The following is a 21,184-nucleotide window of genomic DNA, read 5'->3' on the forward strand; positions in this document are numbered from 1 at the left end:
GCAGCATACCTGATAGTCAGGTTGCAGGGAGTGTATAGCCGTGCTGTGATTCACCACTTTTTAAAAATAACATGGGATTGGATGAGCTCTCTCCTGTGATGGCTTCCAGCAAGGAAAATATTTCAAAATCTCAGAAAAGTACCTGAAATGCTAGGGTGGTATGTTGAGGAAAGGATAGCCTTGCTGCTTTTCAAACTAGCACTGAATGAGTGTCCTAGAATTGAGGCAGCATAGCACAGGCACACAGCGCCCTCCAAGGACATTTTCTTAAAAGAAAGACAAAAATATTTAAAACTAAAATAAAAATGTGCAATGTGGTGCAGGCATATAACAACATTTGCGGTATCAAAAGGTCCAGAGCACTGATGCAATCACAGTCACACATCTCTGCAATAGCACCAGAGCACTCCCATGATCAAAATAATAGTCGTTTGCTGTAAATGCAGAAGGAATGTATCTCAATTTTGTGAAACAAATGAGTAACAATTACCTATCTACTGTGCTATAAACCAATCAGGAAAGTACTTCTGAGGGACAGGTCATTCCTCAACAAATTTGTTAGCTGGAGTGGAAGGGGAAAGAGTTAAACACCTCAGGTTTTGGCACTATATACAGTAGATACATAGTAGAATCCACAGGAGATAGCATGTAGAATTCTAATCAGGGCTCCTCCCTTAGTTGCAATTTTAGTTAAGGGACAAATTCATGCCTGATGTGTTCAGTGTCACATCTGGTTTGACTATCATGCTAGGATTCACAAGGAGACAAGAAACATTTATGCATAACTAGCTGTGTGGCCTCTGTCATTACTTAGGGAATGCCACTGAATGTCGGATTTGAACATGAAAGCCCAGGTTCAAACTCTGAAGATTAGTGGACAAATCACTCTCTCCTAACATCACCCACATCACAGTGTGGCTGTGAAGCTAAAAACACAACTGCAAGGAAGAATATAATGCAAATTTACTGAAGAACAACATCAGGAGACACAGGGATTGGAATTTAGTGTGTGTTTCCCATTACAATATTTCTGTTTGCATACCTTGTAAAAAGCACACAAGATATACAGGGAACACTTCCTCTTTGGACCTACCTCCATCCCCAGAGCTGGTGTCAAGGGTCAACAGCTGCCAAGGGCTCAGGGCCTCGAAAGAACCCATTGCTGATCCCTGAGACCACTTCTCTGCCTATAGCCTTCATGTAGTGGTGGCAGAGAATTATCACCAGTTATCTCGGGGCCCAGTGCCTACTCAGACAGAAGGGAGCCCATGTAAAGCAGTTCGTGGAGGGTCTGAAACTCATGAGAGGTCTCTGTCCATCCCACCTGCTCCTGCAATGTTTAGCTCCAGTCCTGAAATGGTGTACAGTAAACAGGGCATTCGCAGATGGATCCCTGATGCATTCATCCTAACATCGACAAACCAGCCAGAGCATTTAACTTCCTTCTCTGCTGCTTGAGGATCAAGTTCCGATCAAGAGACACCTCAAATCCTTTCAATCAATTCTGCTTTTCATCTCTGCTGTCTCATGGGTGTTCTCTTAAGTGCTTCTCTCTGAAGGAGTCTGAGGTGATAACAGCACCCAAGGGAATTTCACCATGCTCTCAGGGTTAAAATCGCTTCTCTTTGCTGAACAAGGCAAAAAGTGGCAGAATGAAATATGGGGACAGAACATCCAAAGCAAGTTAAGCACTGATAAAACTGTATTTAGCTTTTCAAACAACTGGTGTCCCTTTAAGTGAAAATGGGGGAAAGGCTTAATAGGGGGGAAATTTATATGGCAAAGGAACATGGGATTGCTATAGTATCCTATCTTTCCTATCTAATCCTGAAAAAAGATAGGCTCTCCAATAGTCTGAGACAGTAATGGACTTGTATATAATAGATTTTGTCTTTCTGTCTGGCCATTTGGACTCCACTCAAAACCACATCATTTGTTCTCTGTTGCAGTCTTCAAACCTACATTACAATGGGCATGTGTATGAGCCCATCAACAGCCATAGCTAAACAACTTTTTTGGCCTCTCAGGCCCCAAGTCAGTGGTAGATAATCTTTTTAGCAAATGTGTCACAAATCCTGTGTGTCACAGTGTATATGCAACCCAGTGGCCGCTCATGGGGAATGGAATACTGACAAGAAGAGGGGGCCCACACTCCCACACAGTGGTGGGAGGCAAAGGGATCTGGGACTGCACCATTAATGCAATGTGGCTCTTGAATGGCCAGCATGACCCAGACGGACTATGACACAAACAAGCCCCTACTGATGCAACCTCAAAAGCATTAGAGGGGTTTTGTCTACAATCTGAGTTGCAGGGCAGGCAACAGTTCACCAATCATATGAATATATGGAATTGCCTGCTGCGGGGTCAGATCATTGACCATCCATGTCAATATTGTCTGCCCTGACCAGCAGCAGCTCTCTAGGGTTTGAAACAGGTCTTCCTAGCCCTTTATGGAGATGCCACGGATTGAATTTGAACCTGGAACTTTATGCACACAAAGCAGGTGCTCTGCCACTGAGCTACAGTCCCATTCCCAAAGAGGCAGGCTGTTGTGCAGGCCTTACATTATGCTGTAGTTAAGTCCATGTCCCCTACTGCTCCTGTTCAGGAGTACATATGGTACAAGCTGCCTATGGCACTTGCCCCCACAGCTTGCCCACCTACATGCCTAGTCAAACTATCAGTGAGACTATTCACATGCACAGAGGAAACCGGGCTAAAGGAGCCCAACCCAGTTTCCTCCACACGTGTGAACCGCTGGGAGCTGTGCGGCTCCCGGCAGCTAGCCCACCTAATCTGCCCCGCACACACTCCCCATTAAACAAAGTCAGTGGAACATGAGTAGACACCCAACTAGGAGGCAACAACAAGCCTCCTGGTGTCGGGGTCCCCCCCCCGAATTCCCCATGTACTCATGCAGGGCATCCTGGGGCCCTACCAGCTCTATGACAAAGCTGGTCATGTGGGTGGCCACCAGCTCTGTGACAGAGCTGGTAGTCGTGTGGGTGGCCAATCCGGCTACCCAAGGCTTGACCTCTGATCATCTGTGGCGAGAGCGGGCTTGACTCACTCTCCCCTCCAAATCCTTCCTGGCTCTACACACCAATCATGTGTAGAGCCTCAGTGAATGCATGCATTCCTTCCTGGAGTGGAAGCAAACCTTTGGAATTCAATATCCAGTACTGCAGTATAATTTCTGGACAAACACTACAGATAGGATACATATATTGGTTATCATCCATCCTGTCTTTGACAAGTGTAATCTGCATAACTAAGGGTGCATTTGTTCAACCCTACGTATGCTTACTAGCGGGTCCCTGTCATAGTTTCTATCAGAGCCGGGGGTTGGGGTAGTTCACCTAGGTGAGTGAGTGAGTGAGTGTGTGTGTGTGTGTGAGAGAGAGATATTCCTGAGGAGGGGTGCAAAGTGGAAAAACCCTCCCTAGAAGGGGCTCAGCATTCCTAGGGCTCCAGAGGTGTGTGACTAAGGAAGACCCAAAATGAAGAGTAGCAGACTTCACTTCACCAACAAGAGTTTATTATTAGCTTAAAAGAGAAACAATAGTATGCAATAAGAACAACTGTCTCTTCATAAAGCAGATTGTAAGAGAAAGTTTTTATTAACCAGGCAACTCAGATTCAAGCAATACAATATAGGGAAATAACCTCCCTCGTGCATCTAACTGAACTGGTCCCAGTCTTATTACTCACAAGCAGGGGTCTTCCTGCTGTCTCCAGCCTCTCAGGCTGTGGCCTTCCCATCCCTCCAGCAGTTTCTCAGTGAACTGCTTCCTCAGGGCACTCTTGGGACAGAACGAACAAACAGAACAAAGTTGATTTTCCTGGGCTTTCCCCCTTATTAGGAAAGGCCCACCTGCCCAGCAATTGCTCTAACTAAGGCCAAGTCCTCCCTCAAATCCTTCCAATCACTACAGTCCCACACAGTTAAATGATACTTATTTGTGCATAGGATATTATTTCAAGATTAAGAGAGCTAAGACTGGTTACAACTCAATCCGCACTCTGATCCAATAAAGGAAAGGAAAATATTAGTTTCAGAGACAGGATGTCTTAGTATTATGAAGCCAGCCTTTTAAAAAATACTTTTGCAAAAAGGGCAAGTGTGGGTAGAGATCCATGCTTTGTGATTTCAGATGGGATACCTTTCATACTAGCTGATCCAGGGATGTGGCAATCCCTAATCCTACTTTGTTGTTTTGATGAGAAACAAACTTTGCTTTTATTGAACTAGACTCATAAACTCTGGAGAAATTAGAAGTGCAGCTCCAGTGGTCCAATAACAAAAGTCTTGAGTCCATCCTCACTCTATTATCAATTGTAGGGCAAAGAATAATAGTTAGCAATGTCTTTCCCAACCCCCTCCTCCACCAATTGCATGGTTGTTTTGTTTGCCTGAATCCCTGTAATTAAATGCTGGGTATCGAAGGTTCCACTTAGGATAGTCTAAAGAAGATTCTAACTTTCCCAAACAGATGCCTGTCACTCTGGTCCATGCTAGTATGCTAGCTGTTTCTAAGTGAGCTAAAAGAAAGTGGATGTCTACACTAGTGATCTTCACTGCTTTTCAAGTGGAGACCACTTTGGCAACAGAACAAAAAAACCTCTTAAATGCAAGGGTCATTTCCCACTGCACTGATTTTCACATAGTGCTGCACTTTTCTCAGTGGTGGGGGCTTGTGTTAGAGGTTGTTGATTTTTACCCACAACAATAGGTAAAACAGCAGAGCACTAAGGGATGAGCACACACTCAAGTTACAAAGTAGGTAGCAGAGGATGGTTTGGATATTGCAGCTATTTAGAGAAAACACATGGAGATCCTTGTATGACTAAACACTAAATATTGATTGGTTAAATACACTTAGATAGGAAAGACCTATATCTAATCTAAAGGACTACATAATGGATAGGTAAGAACAGAGAGAGAGATGTTTCCATCTGCTCTCTAGGAGGAAAGGAAGGATTGTGACTCAGCACAGGAAGTGCTGCAGAGTCAGTTCAGGGGTCATAGAGTAGGGACAGATAGGGAGACCCTTACTCACTGTCCCTACTCCCAATGCCCCTAGTGGACATTAGGACAGTTGGTGCAAAAGGTCGATGCACTGGAAGTTCATCTCCAACAGCATGAAGAGAGAGGGATACCCCTCTTAAGAGCTCTATGGGCAAAGCACTGGGAAGGGCTACATTTCCCAGCACTCCATGCACACTTTCCAAGATGGTGCAGGCCAGAGGCTCAAGAGCGATCCACTTACCGTACAAGAAGCCCACTGGTATTTGGCAGAGCATAACACTGCATGGTGAGAACAGTCACCTCCACATGGTGCCGGGGGGCTCTGCAGAGTAATCTGCTCCAAGCAAAGCTTTGCACAAGCCCAATAAACAATGAGTCAGGGGGCCGCACTTAGGACTGATGGGGAGGCTACCACTGGCCCCTGGGCCTTACAATGAAGAACACTGCCCAAGCACTATTTAGAGAGTTTTTCAGCCAGTTTCCAGCTGCTCTTGGTTCCTCTACTTCAATAACCCACAGGCCTGAATTCTTAAATAATCTTTTGGCAGTGTCTACTTTAGGTCTGAAGTACAGGTTGAGTATCCCTAATCCGGACATCCAAAATCTGGAAACCACCACGGCATGCGCCCACAGCACCAACTCGTTGCGGCTTAGTTTTCATTACATTTACAGCTACCTGTAGTTATCGTAAATTCAATGCTTATTCATTTTTATACTATAAATAAAACCTAAAAAAATAAAATACAGTGTACAGTAACCTTTTGTGTTTGGACTTGGATCCCATGCCCAAGGTATCTCATTACAAATATGCAAATATTCCAAAATCCAGAAAAGTCCAAAATCCAGAACACTTCTGGTCCCAAGCAGTTTGGATAAGGGATACTCAACCTGTACTAGCGTTAATACTGATGAACTCAATCCTGGTTTGGGTCTATTCAAAGTCACCTTTGGTGGCTTCTACTAAGACAGTCTGTGGTTTCATGATGAATGGCAAATACTGAGCCCTTTCTCATAATTGGTGAGAAAGGGCTGCAAGGTCAGTGGGGAGGAAGCCTTAAAAAAAAAAAAACTTACCTCCCTGCAGAAAATCCTTGTTGAGAGTCTGGGCATGGAGATCGCGCACTCAGATGTGCAGCTGCCTCAATGGGGTGCTGGGAGATGTTGCCCCACCCACCCCGGCCCCCATAATGCACCACATGAGTGTGCAGCGTATTGTGGAGATCCCCCCCTCCCCAAAGCCGGACTGGAGCCCCTTAGTCTGCCAGCCGGAGCTGGCAGACGATTACAAAAACGGGGTAAAGAGAGTGCTTGGTCTCTTAACTTCATTTAGGAGGGTGGCTGGCTTGGCGGGTTTGCCACTGAGACGCTGTGGGGATCTGGCCCGATCCTGGCGGTTCTCATGCACCGGATGGACCGGGCTTGGCTTTGTTAGCCCGACTTTGCCTGGGTGAGAACAGCCTCACTAAGTTCCTTATAGAACTGAACCAGGGTGATGCAAGTATAAGACTCATTCACACATTGCAACCTTTTGCACATAACCAAATACAGAATGGCAGCATGTTACAGCAGTCATCTTCTCAACTTGCCTGTCCACACAATGAGGTTCGCAAATTTTTCATGTCACATCCCTGTGCACTGATAGGCAAGCCAAACAAGTAACAGAGCCTGCTTCAGCATGCAGCCAGTTTGAATAAGGATTCGGTCAGTTCACATCTGCAAGGTTACGACAATCATGAGAGATGGCCCTGCAGCTGTTGGATCAACTCTAAAGGGTTGCCATCTATTCTTTTTTAAAAATATGCCTTAACTAACAGACCATTAAAAAATAAAGTAGGACTTGGTGATGGTGGTGGGTTTTTTTAATGGGATATTGTCAAAATGTACAGTCTTTATAAAGTATTCTTGGCAATTTATGTCTCTAGCAACTCTAGGAACATTCCTTGCTACATTGCCTAGAATGAGGGTCTGAGGATTCATCTTTACAGTATTTTTATTTCTCTATGTAAACTGCTTTGGGAACTTTTATTTAAAAGTGGTATGTAAATATTCATCATCTGGTTCATAACAAAGTGAGTAGAATCATTCCCAGGACTAACAGGTGCGCAACCAGACTTCCCAAAAACAATGGAATTTTATTCTAACTGCATATAGAACATATAAGATTTTTTTAATGGACCTGTATATATTTCCATTTTGCCACCTTGTTAAAATTAGGCAACTTAAATGTGAACTATTTATTTAATAAGGGAGGGAGGGAAGATATTTTCAGCATTCTTTAAACCCAAAATCACATGGATTGCTTCTCTATCTCTTCCTCCCTGAAACAGTTAGGCTATAGTTATGTATAGCTATTAAGAGACACACACAACACAAGGAATGAATGGCTACACACCCCTTTGTAGAAAGTTCTTCTTCAGTTTCAATGTGAAGAAACCTACATGTGAAGGAACTGCTAAATTTCTCCCCCTAGTGATTGCAGAGCTTTTAGCATTTATCAGCCTTCATGAGATGCAATTTGGAAACTGATCCCTTGCCTATCCAAACCCTGACCCATTTTCCAAGAAAATAATGGCTGCAATCTTAACTACACTGGAGAATAAGCCCTGTTGAACAGAATGAGACTCATGTCCAAGTAACTATGCAGAAGATAGTGCTCTTCCCTCTCCAGATTGCATTCCTCCTATATTGTCCCACTAGAGAATATAAGAAGGCAGGGTAATGCCGAAGGCAAGGTCTATTGAAACATGACAGATTCCATCATAACTCTTCTGCTCACCCTAGCAAAGACAAAGCATTGTTAATTCATTTAAACCCCTGTCCTAGGCACTTCTACTGCTTATGCATGGAAATTTATTGGCCATTTCCTTAATTCCATCATACTCTAGGCTGTTCTGGAAATCAAGGGAATTTACTGCCTATGAAAGTTCAATAAGCTGCGAAAATCTCCTCTCCCTTTGTCACCAGCTATTCAGTTGGCCTGCATCTGTCCACTGCCTATTATACTTGTAAAAAAAACCTTCTGCATAGTTTCCGAGCCTCGCTTGTATAGTACTGCTAACAGATCACAGTTTTGATCAATCCAATGCTTAAGAAACTGTACATACAAGCTATTATCCAAGACAGTATTTTGTGGCTTCAGCTGCATGGTAGCCTTACATTACCACAGATTGTTGTCAAGTGATTGAATTACTTTTCCTACATCTACATTCCCAGAATGGTCACAAGGCAATGGCACAACACTGAAATCCAAATGCTCATTTCCATTGCTTAAGACTGCATAGAAACGCTTCTAGCAAAGATAAGAAACTTCAGATGCCAGGGCCGAATCCAACCCCCTTCCCTTTCCATGAGGTTCCCTTCAAATTCCATACAGCCCATGTTGTTTTAATTAATGTGCGTTTAAGGGATGAGGGCAAAAGATGGTGACTATTTTTAACATAAGAACAAGTTAATTGTTTCAGAAAAAATTGGATTATTTTAAGTGGGGAGAAATGCATGAAAGCCAAAGCGATATAGTGGTTAGAGTGTTGGACTAGAACTGATGAAACCAGAGTTCAAATCCTCATTCAGCCATGAAACTCATTGAGTGACTCTGCATACAATTCTCTTATCTCTCAGTCTAACCTACTTCAAAGAGTTGTTATGAGAATAAATATAACCTGTACACCACTCTGGGCTCCTTGGAGGAAGAGCAGGATATTAATGTATAATTAAATAAATATTAAGCAACATAGCAAATAAAGAATTATTCACTGAGGCTATTCTCACGATCCTTGAGAAGGGCTACCCTCTTCTGCGGGGAGGAAGCCCAAAAGTGCTTACCTCCCCACAGATGATCACAGAGAAGCCTCTGGGTGGGCGGATCACCCGCCCAGATGAGCGGCAGCTCTCTTGCCGGCTGCCCACACCTCACTATGCCTCGCCTGGTCACACCGGGGGTTGGGTGCAGGAAAGTGTCACGGTGCCCCACCCCCTGGAGCCCCAATAATGCACCGTGCAAGTGTGCAGTGCACTACTGCGAGCCCCGCCCCCCCAGTGTGTCAGCCGCGACTGACACACCATCAAATGACCTGGTGTTTGGGCATGCTCACACCCCAAACCTGGGTTAAGTGGTGGGCTATTTAAGCAGGCTTGCCGCCACCAGGAACCACACAGCTCGCAGTGGTTCAAAAGCGCAGCAGAAACTGGGCTGGGCTCCCTTAGCCCGGTTTCTGCTGCTCGTGTGAATAGCCTCAATGTGTTTGATGAAAAACCTCACATTAGCCAAACGGAAGCAACCCAGCTCAGAAAAGTAATAAGGCTGTGCTCACAAGCAGCCAAGACCGGGCGAAGACAGCTAAGCCTGGGCTTGCCTGCCAGTGGGAACCCTGTGGGAGCCAACTGGCTAGGGATCCCATCTCTTAAACAGGGTTAATGGGGCACCACGTTTCCCTGGCCGTGTGTAGAACCAGCTGCTTGCAGCTGGTGCTGTAACACTGATGGGCAGCCACCCATCGCCGTGATGATCCCCACAATGTACCATGAACTTGCTCTGTGCATTGGGGGGGTTCCAGGGGCTGGGACAATGCATCCTGACCCCAAACCTCCGCGCTGTCTGGGGCAGATAGCAACTGTCTGGGCACACGATCAGCATGCCCAGTGAAAACTCAGCAATCACCTGCGGGGAAGGTCAGTTTAAGCACCCTTCCCCACTGCCCGCCCGCTGCCCCACCCGCCCAGTTGCGAGAACAACCTCAATGTCTCATAGGAAGGATTCTGAGTTAAGGAGCCCTTTCTTACTATCAGTGAGAAAGGGCTTTGGGTGCGTGGGAAGGAAGGCTGTAAAAACTTACCTCCCCCGCAGATGATTGCCCTGTCTGCGCTGGGCATGCAGACTGAACTCCCTCACCCATGACTGCTGCGCTGCAAAATCATTCACACACCATATCCAATTGCACATTAGTAACAATAGGGAAAGATTTACTAGAGAAGCTCCTGCAAGCACTAGTAGGTTCTGTCTTATCCTACCTTGCCAAATGATGATCCCCTACATCTGGCGACACAGGAACATATTTGATTACTGGATAGCAGCGAAGAGTCAACTTGCAAGCGCTATAGCTTTTTTTTGTTGGTTCTGCAATAATTTGCTTTGCTTCATCCTGCACTCTCTCAATATTGCTGCTTTAGTATCTGATGCAAAAGAAAGAAAACCCTTCTCAGCAAACACACTGTTTCCTAGATATCAAGCATTCTTAACAAAGCAGTTACATTAAAGGCCCAAGTCACTTCATTTCCTTCTTGAGGAATTGTATATAACTTCTGTCTCCTTGTCATGCTTGAACATTACGAAGTAACCAGGCGAGGAAAAATGAGGATCTGTGCCACATCAACTCCCACTATTGCTCCCTTTCCTTGCTGTTCCAGCTATGCAGGACACAAGTCAGTGAAGCAACAGAGAAGGGTTGTACCCAAGCTGCACAATGACCTGGGGATGGACTTGCTTGCTTCCTTTCTCCTGCCAAGCAAAAGGGAGGTGGAAGGAAGGAAGGAAGGAAGTCTATCCTGGTTCATCCCCATAGCAGAGTTTGGTGGGAAACAGTCTTCCTCTCCCTCAGCCCCAGTGATAAGGTAACCCATAGAAACATAAGGAGCTGCCTTATACCAAGTCAGACCATTGGTCCATCCAGCTCAGACTGGCAGCAGCTCTCCAAAGTTGCAGGCAGGAGTCTCTCCCAGCCCTTCCTGGAGATGTCAGGGAGCAAACCCTGGACCTTCTGCATGCAAACATGGAGATGCTCTTCCACTGAGCTATGGCCCCATCCCCTAAGGGGGAATATCGACTTACAGCAATTACATGTAGTCTCCCATCCAAATACAAATGAAGATGGACTCTGCTTAGCAAATAAACAATACATGCTTGCTACCACAAGACCAGCATTCCTCCACCAGCTGGGTAGGAAGTGAGGGGCTGGAACTTCGTGGAAAAGAAAGGAAGTGCGACATTTAGCCAGTTTCAATATGAACACATCTTTAAAGTCACATCTATAATTAAGTCTTTTAAACCTGCATCTTGCATCACTGAATCTTTAAATTCCAGATTTCATGCACAGATGAGAAACAGTATCTGCTACAACTCTGTACTCAAGCATGGACTAAATAAAATGTTTTCTTATCATTTTCTTTACATTCAAAAGGTACCTCTAGAATATTTCTCCCTCCTAGTCAGGAAATTGCCAAATTAGTCTGCTAAACTATAATAAAGCAACTCTAGGAATATAGCCAGCATGCTGCTGGTGCTTTAGGAATAATAATGATTAATAATAATAAATTGGAAAACATCTTTAATTGTCTGATTCCATAATATGCTTTACTAGCACAAAAATGCTTAGAATGTGGTGAAGGTTGCCACTATTCTCAAAGAACTTAAATTAGAAAAGGGTTTGCAACCCAGTTGTGGTGTACTAATAACAGTACTAATACCAGTGCTGGCACATGCATTGCAAGAGTCTTGCCATCTGAATCCCACAAGAAACAAGTCTGTTACAGTTCTGAAGCATGGACTAAAGTAAAGGTTGAGGAATGCAGTGTTAGATCCGAGAGCTGAAGGCTATTATTCCAATGAAGACCTGATCAAAGCAACAGTGCTATTCTAGGATTATTCAAGCCCAGTCCTGTCAGATTCTTTTTTCACTTCAGTTGTAAAGATTTTTACATATATTTCTTGGTTTTCCTCCTCTGTACCAGTAAACAGCTTGATCAGCAGAACTCTCAGGTCTGTATTTATGTATTCATTCATTTATATCCCACATTTCCTCTGAGGAGCCCATAGTTGTGTACATTATTATGTTTATCCTCACAACAACCCTGTGACGTAGGTTGGGCCAAGAGATAAGTGACCGGCCCAAAGTCACCCAGTGAGTTTCATGGCTGAACAGGGATTTGAACGCGGGTATCTTTGGTCCTAGTCTAACACTCTAACCACTATACCATACTGGCTCTCTAGTCTTAAAGTACCCATTTTATAAATGAGAATTGAGGAAGGGAGAAATATAGCAATTTGCTCAAGTCAGCCCAATAAGTCAGGTCTAAGGTGGGGACTGAACCCAACATCCCAGGTTTAGATTCAGGGGCGTAGGTAGGGGAAAGCGGGCCGTGTTCATCCCTCTCTCTGGTGGCCCCCCCAGAGTGAGGGACATAATTAAGATAATAGGGAGGGGTGGAGCTGGAGGGCCCTCAGGAGCTGGGGGCCCGTGTTCTTTGAACCCTTTTATTCAATTATAGCTACGCCCCTGTTTAGATTTAAATAATCACCACACTGATGAAGAATTCTTTGAAAAGACGAGCAGCAGAGCTACTATTAAGAATATTTTTATCCCACTCTTCCCTCAAGCAGCTTAGGGCAATGTACATGTTCAGCCCCTTCCCACTAACCCTGTGAGGTGGTTTAGCCTGGGAGACAGATATTAGCCCAATGTCACCAAGAGAGCTTCATAGCTGAGTGGGACTTTGAGCATAGGTCTCCCAAATCCTAGTCTCTCAAACCACTACACCACCTTTGCTCTAGATTAGCCAATCTATGATGAATCCTGAGCATGGACCATGTAAATAATAAAATATCCTTGATGGAGATATTTCCTTATCGCACGCGCGCGCGTGTGTGTGTGAGTTTAACAAATACATTTTCCATAGCTTTGAAACTGTGGGTGTCAATAACACCTTGACACTCACTGCTTCAAATATCACTGCTTCAGACATAGAGAATGCTGTAAATACTAGGCATAGCTGGGGAAGACATGATGCAGCACCGTTTGTGTAAGTCAATGATTTTAAAACACCCTCCAGCATACCTAGCACAAAGCCAACAGGCGTAAAGCAAATATATGAGCTACAGCTTAGCTCATCTGCATACACATCAAGGCTCATTAAACTGTTAGCTCTGAATGAAAATCTCCCTCCTCTTTAACACCCTTATCTTGCTTATTCTCCTGGTGCACTTTGAACTTCAAAGCCATCCTGACTCAATTTGGCTGCCATCCTAGATGGTTACACACACCTCACTTCCATTAAAATCAATGGGACTTTTGTGAGAATTGCTATTGGTAGGAACGCAATCTAGGAACTTAATGGGGTGTGCTCAGCTGTCTGTCTGCATTTCTGTGGCACAAAACTCTTAAAGCAGCAGTATTTTTTGTGTCTAGTTGGCACCAGCTAAAAGCTGGTGAAGGAATATGGCTAGTTAGCTGGGCAGGGCTAAGTCCTCAATAATGAAACCATGCTTGGTCATTTTAAATAGAAAATACAAGAATAGTAAACCATGATCAAGGGCATCATTAGAGGGCAGCTCTTGGGGCATGGGAGGACACCCAGTGAGGTTCTACACATGATCCGTGTGTAGAGTCTAATTAGGCTCTGCGAGGAGAGTGGACCTGCTCTCCCCGCAGACGAGCAGAGAGCTCACCCTCGGCAGCCAGATCAGCCCCCCACACTGTTACCAGCTCTGTCACAGAGCCAGTAGGGGCAGCAGGGATCGGGGGCCACTCGGCCCCCAGCAGTCCCAGAATGCCCCACATGAGTGTGCGGGGCATTCTGGAAAGACCCCCCAAGGCTGGGAGGTTTGCTGTAGCCTCCCGGTTGGGGGGGTGTCTCCTCATGAGTCGCCACATTGCCCGCTCCACTAACCTCATTTAAGGGGAGGGGTATTTGGGGAGGTTTGGTGCTAGGACCCACACGGCTCCCGTTGCAGCACACAACCTCCCAAAAGTGGGCTGGGTTCCCTTAGCCCACTTTTGTGAGGTCGTGAGACCAGCCTCAGTCAACTGCTTGGAGCCCCAGATCTCAGCAGCCACCTTCCTCCTCCATAACCTCTTCCAGAAAGAAGAGACACCTGCACAGAGCGTGAGAGACAGCTCCTAGTGTCACTTAGCTCTCTGCTGCTTCAACCTTCATACATGCAGTATTAGAATATTAGAGACCTTAAAAAACATATATAATTTTTATTGGGGTGTTGTGACTGAGTGTAATTATCAAAAGAGAGGCTATGGGCCTGGGACCCAGATCTCTTAAGCACCTAACAATGCCCCAGACCTTGACTATTGTGGGTTGCTTCTCCAGCTGTAATGAGAAGACCTGAGCCAAATAAAGAAATAAAAATTACATAGGAAAGAAACTTACATAGGCAGGGAAGAAAACTCTGAAATACCATAATTATGAGAAACTACAGATGCAGAAGGGCAAGAATGGCAGAAGGGCAAGAACAGGCCAGACATGGAGAAAGGCAGCTTGATCCTAGAGGCATCTCTGGCTTTATTTCATTTTCTAACACACACTGAGAGCCTGAGCCAAAGTCCTTTGAAGTATGACCCCCCCACACCAATCAATTATTATTAGCTCACATCCTGACTAAATTATTCCAAAGTACTACTCAGAAGTTCCTCCAAAGACTACTAAATTTCAATAGGACTTCCTCTAGTAAATTTAGTTAGGATTGCAGTGGCTGACATGCTCTGCAGGCTTACAAGGCAGAGTAAGAGCTCCATCTTCACAAGAAGCCAGGAAATGAACCATGCACAGGGCTTGCACAGCACTGGACAGGCAGAGAGAAAATAATAACAGTAATCATCATCATCATCATCTTTATTTGTTAGCCACCCAATAACAAATTGTTCTCTGGGTGGCTCACAACAGAAGATTAAAACATATAATAAAAACACAGTGAAGCTATTCTCACGATCAGTGGAAAGCGGGCTAAGGGTGCTTACTTAGCCCGCTTCCCATCGATCGTGAGACTTAGCAGGCTCGCAGCCGAGTCCGGTTTAGTCAAAGCAGGTAACCCGCTTAATTGCTCCTGCCTTCCCTTTCCAGTTGAAACTTACATGGCAGCAGTGATTAGAAGGCTGCTGCCACAGCATCTATCAGCCTTGGAACAATGCAGCAGAATAATGAGTGCCTTAGTAAAAATAAGGCCTAATGAAGGCCACACAGTAGCAACTCTTCTCATTGCTTCTTGTTCAAGATAAGTTGCAGTGGGAAACAGAAATACAACAGCCACTGATGCTGGGACCAGGATCAAAATATCATTACAAGCTGAAGAGGACCTTCTGAGAAATGCAGACTTACTTTGCAATTAGCTTGGAAATTATAAACTAGAGTACTCCAAATTCCACAATTTTCAACTTTAGCAACATCGTTACTGGACTCTGAACAGTATTTGGATTTTGGGAGTCAGGAAGAGACAGGAGGACCTTGATGAAATCCACAAGCCTGATTCTCTGACTTCCTCTAATTTTACAGAAGTCATAAGTCCAATTCAGACATTATGTGTACAAGTGTACAGATGTCTGTACACCTGTACGTGTGTTTGTGTGAATGACTGTATCTGTGTTCATTTTAAAATGAATCTGGATGCAGGCCCTTCAAATGTATGGTACAGATAGGAAATGTACTTCTGTACCTGCGATCAACATAACATATGCATGGCTGTACCTCTGTACAGATCTGTACCTGTGTACATTCTACAAATGAGTGTTGAACATAATGTGTGAATGGGCCTATAGCCTCTCAGCTAAAAACTGCAGCTCAGGGGAGCATCACAAAAGCTAAGGAGGCAGAGGTCTGTAGCCTCTCTGTAAGTTGAACACTGAATCTCTCAAGCCTGCATTCTGAAGCACTGCCTTGAGTCTCAGGATAAAAGGTGGTATAGAAATGTTTAAAAAATAAAATAAAATAAAATAAAATTTAAAAAGTCTGTTCTGAAGTTAGTTTGGAACCTGTGTTTAGAACTGCCTGAAGCAAAATGTGAAAAATTAAATGACGCATACCTGCAGCTCAGAGGGACTATAGCTAATTGACGGAACCTATGCTTTATGTGTAGATGGCCCTAGTTTCCAACTCTACTCAAAGGACCTTGGGCAGTAGGGCTGGGAAGCACCTTTGCCAAAGACCTCAGAGAGCTGCTGTCGACAGTACTGGGCCAGGTGGACAAATGGTCTGACTCAGTATAAGGCAGCTATAGAAGTTCAAAATGGAACCAAGGTCATTTCTGTGTAAACTAGATCACATCCATTCTTAGAATAGATGGTGTTAGGGTTGCTGCACGGAAGGGCAACTGAAGAAATTCACCTACAACATATAGTGACACAGGGCTGAAATCTAGAAAACGTCAAGCTTCATATATATCAAGGGGGAAGCTTTCCAATCAAAGGGGGCTGAGTTCCACATTACTTATTTTACTGCAGAGCACAAAGACAAATATTTTTAAATCTTATTTTACAAAACTGTCCTCTTTCATTTCTTTCTCAGACGTCACCTGTCCCCATCTGAGATGTGTGTGTGTGTGTGTGTGTGTGTACACACACACACACACACACACACACACACACACACACACACTATTATTCCTGACACAGCTGCCATATGCTTGAAAAAAGTATGAGACTGCTTCAGAAAGTAACAGCAACTTTCACATACAGCCTGGTCAGCTGTTATTTTCAAAATGCCACATTGACAGCCACTTTCTCTGACATCTGGTCTTGAAAACCTCTTCTAATCATCAGAGCCCCAGGAGAACCCAATACTGTAGCTTACTCACATATACAACTTGTATCCCTCTTGCATTTCCTCAGACTTTCTTTTAACCTATCCATCATTGCCCAATGTAGAGTGGGAAGATTACTGTTCTGTAATGTGCAGGGTGAATGGTTTGTTGCTTAATATGCTGGTATTCCAAATTTCAGGACACTATATGGACATTTGTGTAGTCATTGTGAATTACAGATTAATTCAGCTTCAATTTGTACAGGGAATAGAAGCAAGTGAAGTGCAAAACCAAAAGAACAGATGTGTCATTTTGTCACTTTCATTAGGCTCTCCCTTGGGGAGATTATCATTCTCAGATGTTTCAGATGTACAACCACATCTAACACTGGAGAATTTCCCCAGGTATCTGGCCCACTGAATGCAGTAGACAGTGACCCCACAGGATTACAGCCCAAGCAAGAAATAAGCACATTGCTGTATACGGGCAAGCTCTTCTACATGCTTAATGCACGCATGCATACAGCTGTTACTGTCATGAATTAATATGTGCATTCCCTCTGCCACAGTGCATTTCAAAGATATTTCTCATAAATTCCATAAATGCAATGTACTAATCTGTAACAAACATAGAAAAAGAAAACTTCACAAGAGTGAACAAGTGCCACTAAACATCTTCCATCTGCTTCTGTACCAGACAATGTACAAAGTCACTAAAGTCCACGAACTGGAAGGTCATCTTCAATCAGTCCCTCTTCATAGTTTGGCTGAAAGACAGGGATTGGTCTAAGGTCATCCAGCTAGTTTCATGGCTACATAACAAGCTGAACCTGGGTCTCCTCAGTCCAAACCCAATACTCTTATTACTATACCACACTCATTCTGACTTTCAGCACAATTAAGTCAGCTTCACCTCCCAAGTGTGCATTTTATATGAACAAGTTGGCTAGAAGGAAGGTTACACTCATAAAATAAAACTTCCCTGAACACATACAAAACTAATCCATGTTGCAAAACTAACTTTTTCAATTGATTTTATGGTGCACATAGTGCAGGGACATTAGTAAAGTAATGTTGTGCCGTCAAGTTCAGTGTAGACTCCTGGAGAGTACAGACCCATGTGGGGTTTTTTTGGTAGAATACAGGAGGGGTTTACCATTGCCATCTCCAGCACAGTAGAAGATGTTGCCTTTCAGCATCTTTCCATATCGCTGCTGCATGATAGAGGTGTTACCCATAGTCTGGGAAACATACCAGCGGGGATTCAAACCAGCAACCTCTTGCTCCCTAGGCAAGTTATTTCCCCACTGCACCATTAGATGGCAGGGACATTAGACATACAGTATAATGACATTTATCCATACTCTTTTGTCTAAAGGTAAAGTAAAGTGTGCCGTCGAGTCGGTTTCGACTCCTGGCATCCACTGTGTGAGCCCTGTGGTTGTCTTTGGTAGAATACAGGAGGGGTTTACCATTGCCATCTCCAACACAGTCTGAGATGATGCCTTTCAGCATCTTCCTATATCGTTGCTGCACGATATAGGTGTTTCCCATAGTCTGGGGAACATACCAGCGGGGATGTCTAAGACTTCCTATATGAGGTATTTTTGTGTTCTTTGCTACTTTCAAGCAGAAGCTAAGCAGGGAAGCTGCTGATCATCACTGAACAGCTGAAAGGTGCGTGCCAGATAGTATCACTCTTACAAGCCCCCCATTATTATGCACAATTTTCCTGTCCACTGAGAAAAATATACAAGTGAACTGGGCTGTAATTTGGTAGCACGTCATCCAGTTTTAACATCAAATATCACCAGAAGAGGTAGCTCTATCAACCTCAAAGGTTCTGCAGTATCTGTTTAACTTGATCCATTGTCTAAATGTTTCCCACCTCATCTGAAGCCCATTTACCTCCTGATCTGTCGTTAGTGACTAATGCAAATAATTGGCCCTTATACTCATTTTCCAAGTCCTTAATGCATTCAAACACACTTATGTCTCTGCCCACAGTTGTCTTTTCTGTGGGCTGAACATGACTGGTTCTCCTAGCTTTTAAAGATGTTTGATGACTCACTTCTCTAGATTTGCTAAGATTCTAGGGTCTTTGAAATGCAATGCCAAAATTAAACATCTAATAGTTCTTTTGAAGAGGATGAAAATTCTATAATTATTTGTATAGGCTAGCAAAACTGTCTTGACGGCTGCTTCAAAACCAAAACAGAAGATGGAGGAAAGGTGATTCCACACAAAAATCAACTTGTAGTCATACTGAGTAATCACCTCCTCTGAAAAACAGAATAATCACAATGTTGCAGTGCTATTAACTGATTATATTTCTCCATCTCTTGGGGATGCTCTAGCTCTGAATTTCCTGCGTCAAGCAAGCGGCTGAATTAGATGGCCTACAAAGTCCCTCCAACTCTGTAATTCTGTTGTAAGTATATAAAAGGAGTGATTGCACTCTTGTTATAATATATCAGGGGTTCCCAACCTATGGTACTCCAGATGTTGCCAAACTACAGCTCCTATCATCCCCAGTCACAATAAATTGTAACTGTGGATGATGAGCATTGTAGTTCAGCAACATCTGGAGTACCACAGGTTGGGAACCCCTGCAAAACATTATAATAGTTCCATCAGATGGGATACAAAGGGTTCAAAGGTTCTCCTCCTCTGATAGAAAAAGTCTTCATCCAGAGGAAGGAGTTTTCCATAGAAGGAAGACTTTCTGTTAGAGAAGTACCTTCCATCAGGGAAGAGAACCTTTGGATACAAGTTTCAACCCATAATCTCCTTAACAGGTATCAAGTCAAATAGGACACTGCAGCATCCGATTTAATCAAAAGTGTTTGTAATATAAAAGAAATGATCACAAATCAATATCCCAGCAGGAGCAAGGGGCAGAGTCATCAAAAGGTGTTGTAAGCTAACTGTCATGGATCTCTTAGAAACTCCACCATGGGATCCAAAATGTAAGAGATACACTAATGGGGCAGCAGGGAAGTAACTTGCCTAGGGAGCAAGAGGTCGCTGGTTCAAATACCCACTGGTATGTTTCCCAGACTATGGGAAACACATATATTGGGCAGCAGTGATAAAGGAAGATGCTGAAAGGTATCATCTCAGACTGTGAGGTAGATGGCAATGGTAAACCCCTCCTGCATGCTACCAAAGAAAACCACGTGTCTCTATGGTCACCAGGAGTCAACACCGACTTGACGGCACAACAACAATATTTTAACACAAGAAGCTGCCTTACAGTGAATCAGACCATTAGTCCATCTAGTTCAATATGGTCTACTCTAACCAGCTTCACCTGTGCAGAATTGAAAACAGGGTATTCCCCAGTTGTACTTGGAAATGCCACTGATTGAAAGTGGGACCTTCTGATTGCAGGGTATGCACCCTGCCACTGAGCTAAGGTCCCTCCCCAGAACAGGTGCTCTGTCACTGATCTATGGGCTGAATGTCAGGCCATAACAAAATAAAAGAACAATAGCCACCTCAGCTATATCCAAGAAAGAGCAGTTATAAAAGACCCTCCCTCATCTAAAAAAGGAGAAAGGTAATATACACCCTGGGTCCATTTCAAAGGCTCTTCAACACATTGGTACATAGATATCCATCAATCACAATTACTGCAGAAGCCAAACTACAATACAAACTCCACTACTGAAATGCCCTACCCTACACAACTATTAAAGTGATAAGGCCTCTGGCCTTCTTTTCCAATGGCCATTCCATCTGGAAGAGCTCAGCCAATGGCTTGCAGAGACACTTTTGCCAACCCTACATCTCTGTGACAGAGGCTTCACTGGGGAAGACTCTTCACTAAGGGTAGGTGAAACAGTGACCTCCCACCATCCAAATGTCCCCACTCTCTCCCATTCCCTATCCTTCCTTTGCCAGAAGAGGTGGACACTTGCAATACTTTCTATAAGATTACAGGAGATGGCTTTCTCCAGACTATCCCCCTCGCACTGTGCCCATCAACTCTCCAGTAAAAAACAAACCTTTACTTTTTTCCAATGTAAAGTTGCTTCCGGTAAGGTGCCCTTCTGCAATGCTCTGTGCTATCACAAATTAGATCACAAAGCCTCACTCTCTTATTGGCTAACTATGTACCCAAAGGCCATTTAGGACCTGCAGTTTGTTTTCTAATAGGATGTCTTTCATATCGCCCACAGTCAGCTGCCCTTTCCAATGCGGCCTCAGAGAGGAAAGGCTGCAACTCTATGCAGGGCTGTAGCTTTAATAGAGCAAGGGAGGGCAAATGTTCCCGGGCCTGCAAAGACCTGGGCACTTCCGGGTGCCCCAGAGGCTCTCCCCACTCCCCCCCCCGCATCAAAAAGACTGGCTGCTCTTTACCAACCATGGAGTTCCTCCCCTTGCTGCTGCCCCTTGCTGCTGAGGCCATTAGCAGAAACAGGGGAAGGGAAGAGTAAAGCATCTTCCCTTCCAGTTCTGCCTTCTTTCATGGCACCAGCAGCAGCCACGGAATTGACTCTCCCGGAGATCTGTCCCTTGTGCTCCTCCCTAACTTGGCATTTGAATGCAAGTGCAGAGCATGCCAGCCACAAGGAAAAACTGAGCTCATCAAAGCAAGTAAAAAAATTTTTTTAAACTTAACTGGTGTGTGTGATT

The 21,184-nt window shown here is 44.2% G+C and overlaps 1 protein-coding gene across 7 annotated transcripts in view; it reads right to left on the reverse strand.

Annotated features, from left to right (window-relative positions):
* GRIN2B (glutamate ionotropic receptor NMDA type subunit 2B) overlaps positions 1-21,184 on the reverse strand; it is a 366,073-nt gene that overhangs the window by 326,221 nt on the left and 18,668 nt on the right. Inside the window, exon 2 of one of the 7 annotated variants that reach the window (XM_053252650.1) lies at positions 10,040-10,201. The exons of 4 other annotated variants lie outside the window; for them this stretch is intronic. The gene's annotated coding sequence lies outside the window, so the exon portion shown is untranslated. Of the gene's footprint in view, positions 1-10,039; positions 10,202-20,553; positions 20,591-21,184 lie in introns of those variants that run through there. 2 more of the 7 variants (XM_053252652.1, XM_053252654.1) reach the window with 2 other exon arrangements.

The sequence above is a fragment of the Hemicordylus capensis genome, chromosome 5, assembly GCF_027244095.1.
Source record: "Hemicordylus capensis ecotype Gifberg chromosome 5, rHemCap1.1.pri, whole genome shotgun sequence".
Classification (NCBI taxonomy): Eukaryota; Metazoa; Chordata; class Lepidosauria; order Squamata; family Cordylidae; genus Hemicordylus; species Hemicordylus capensis.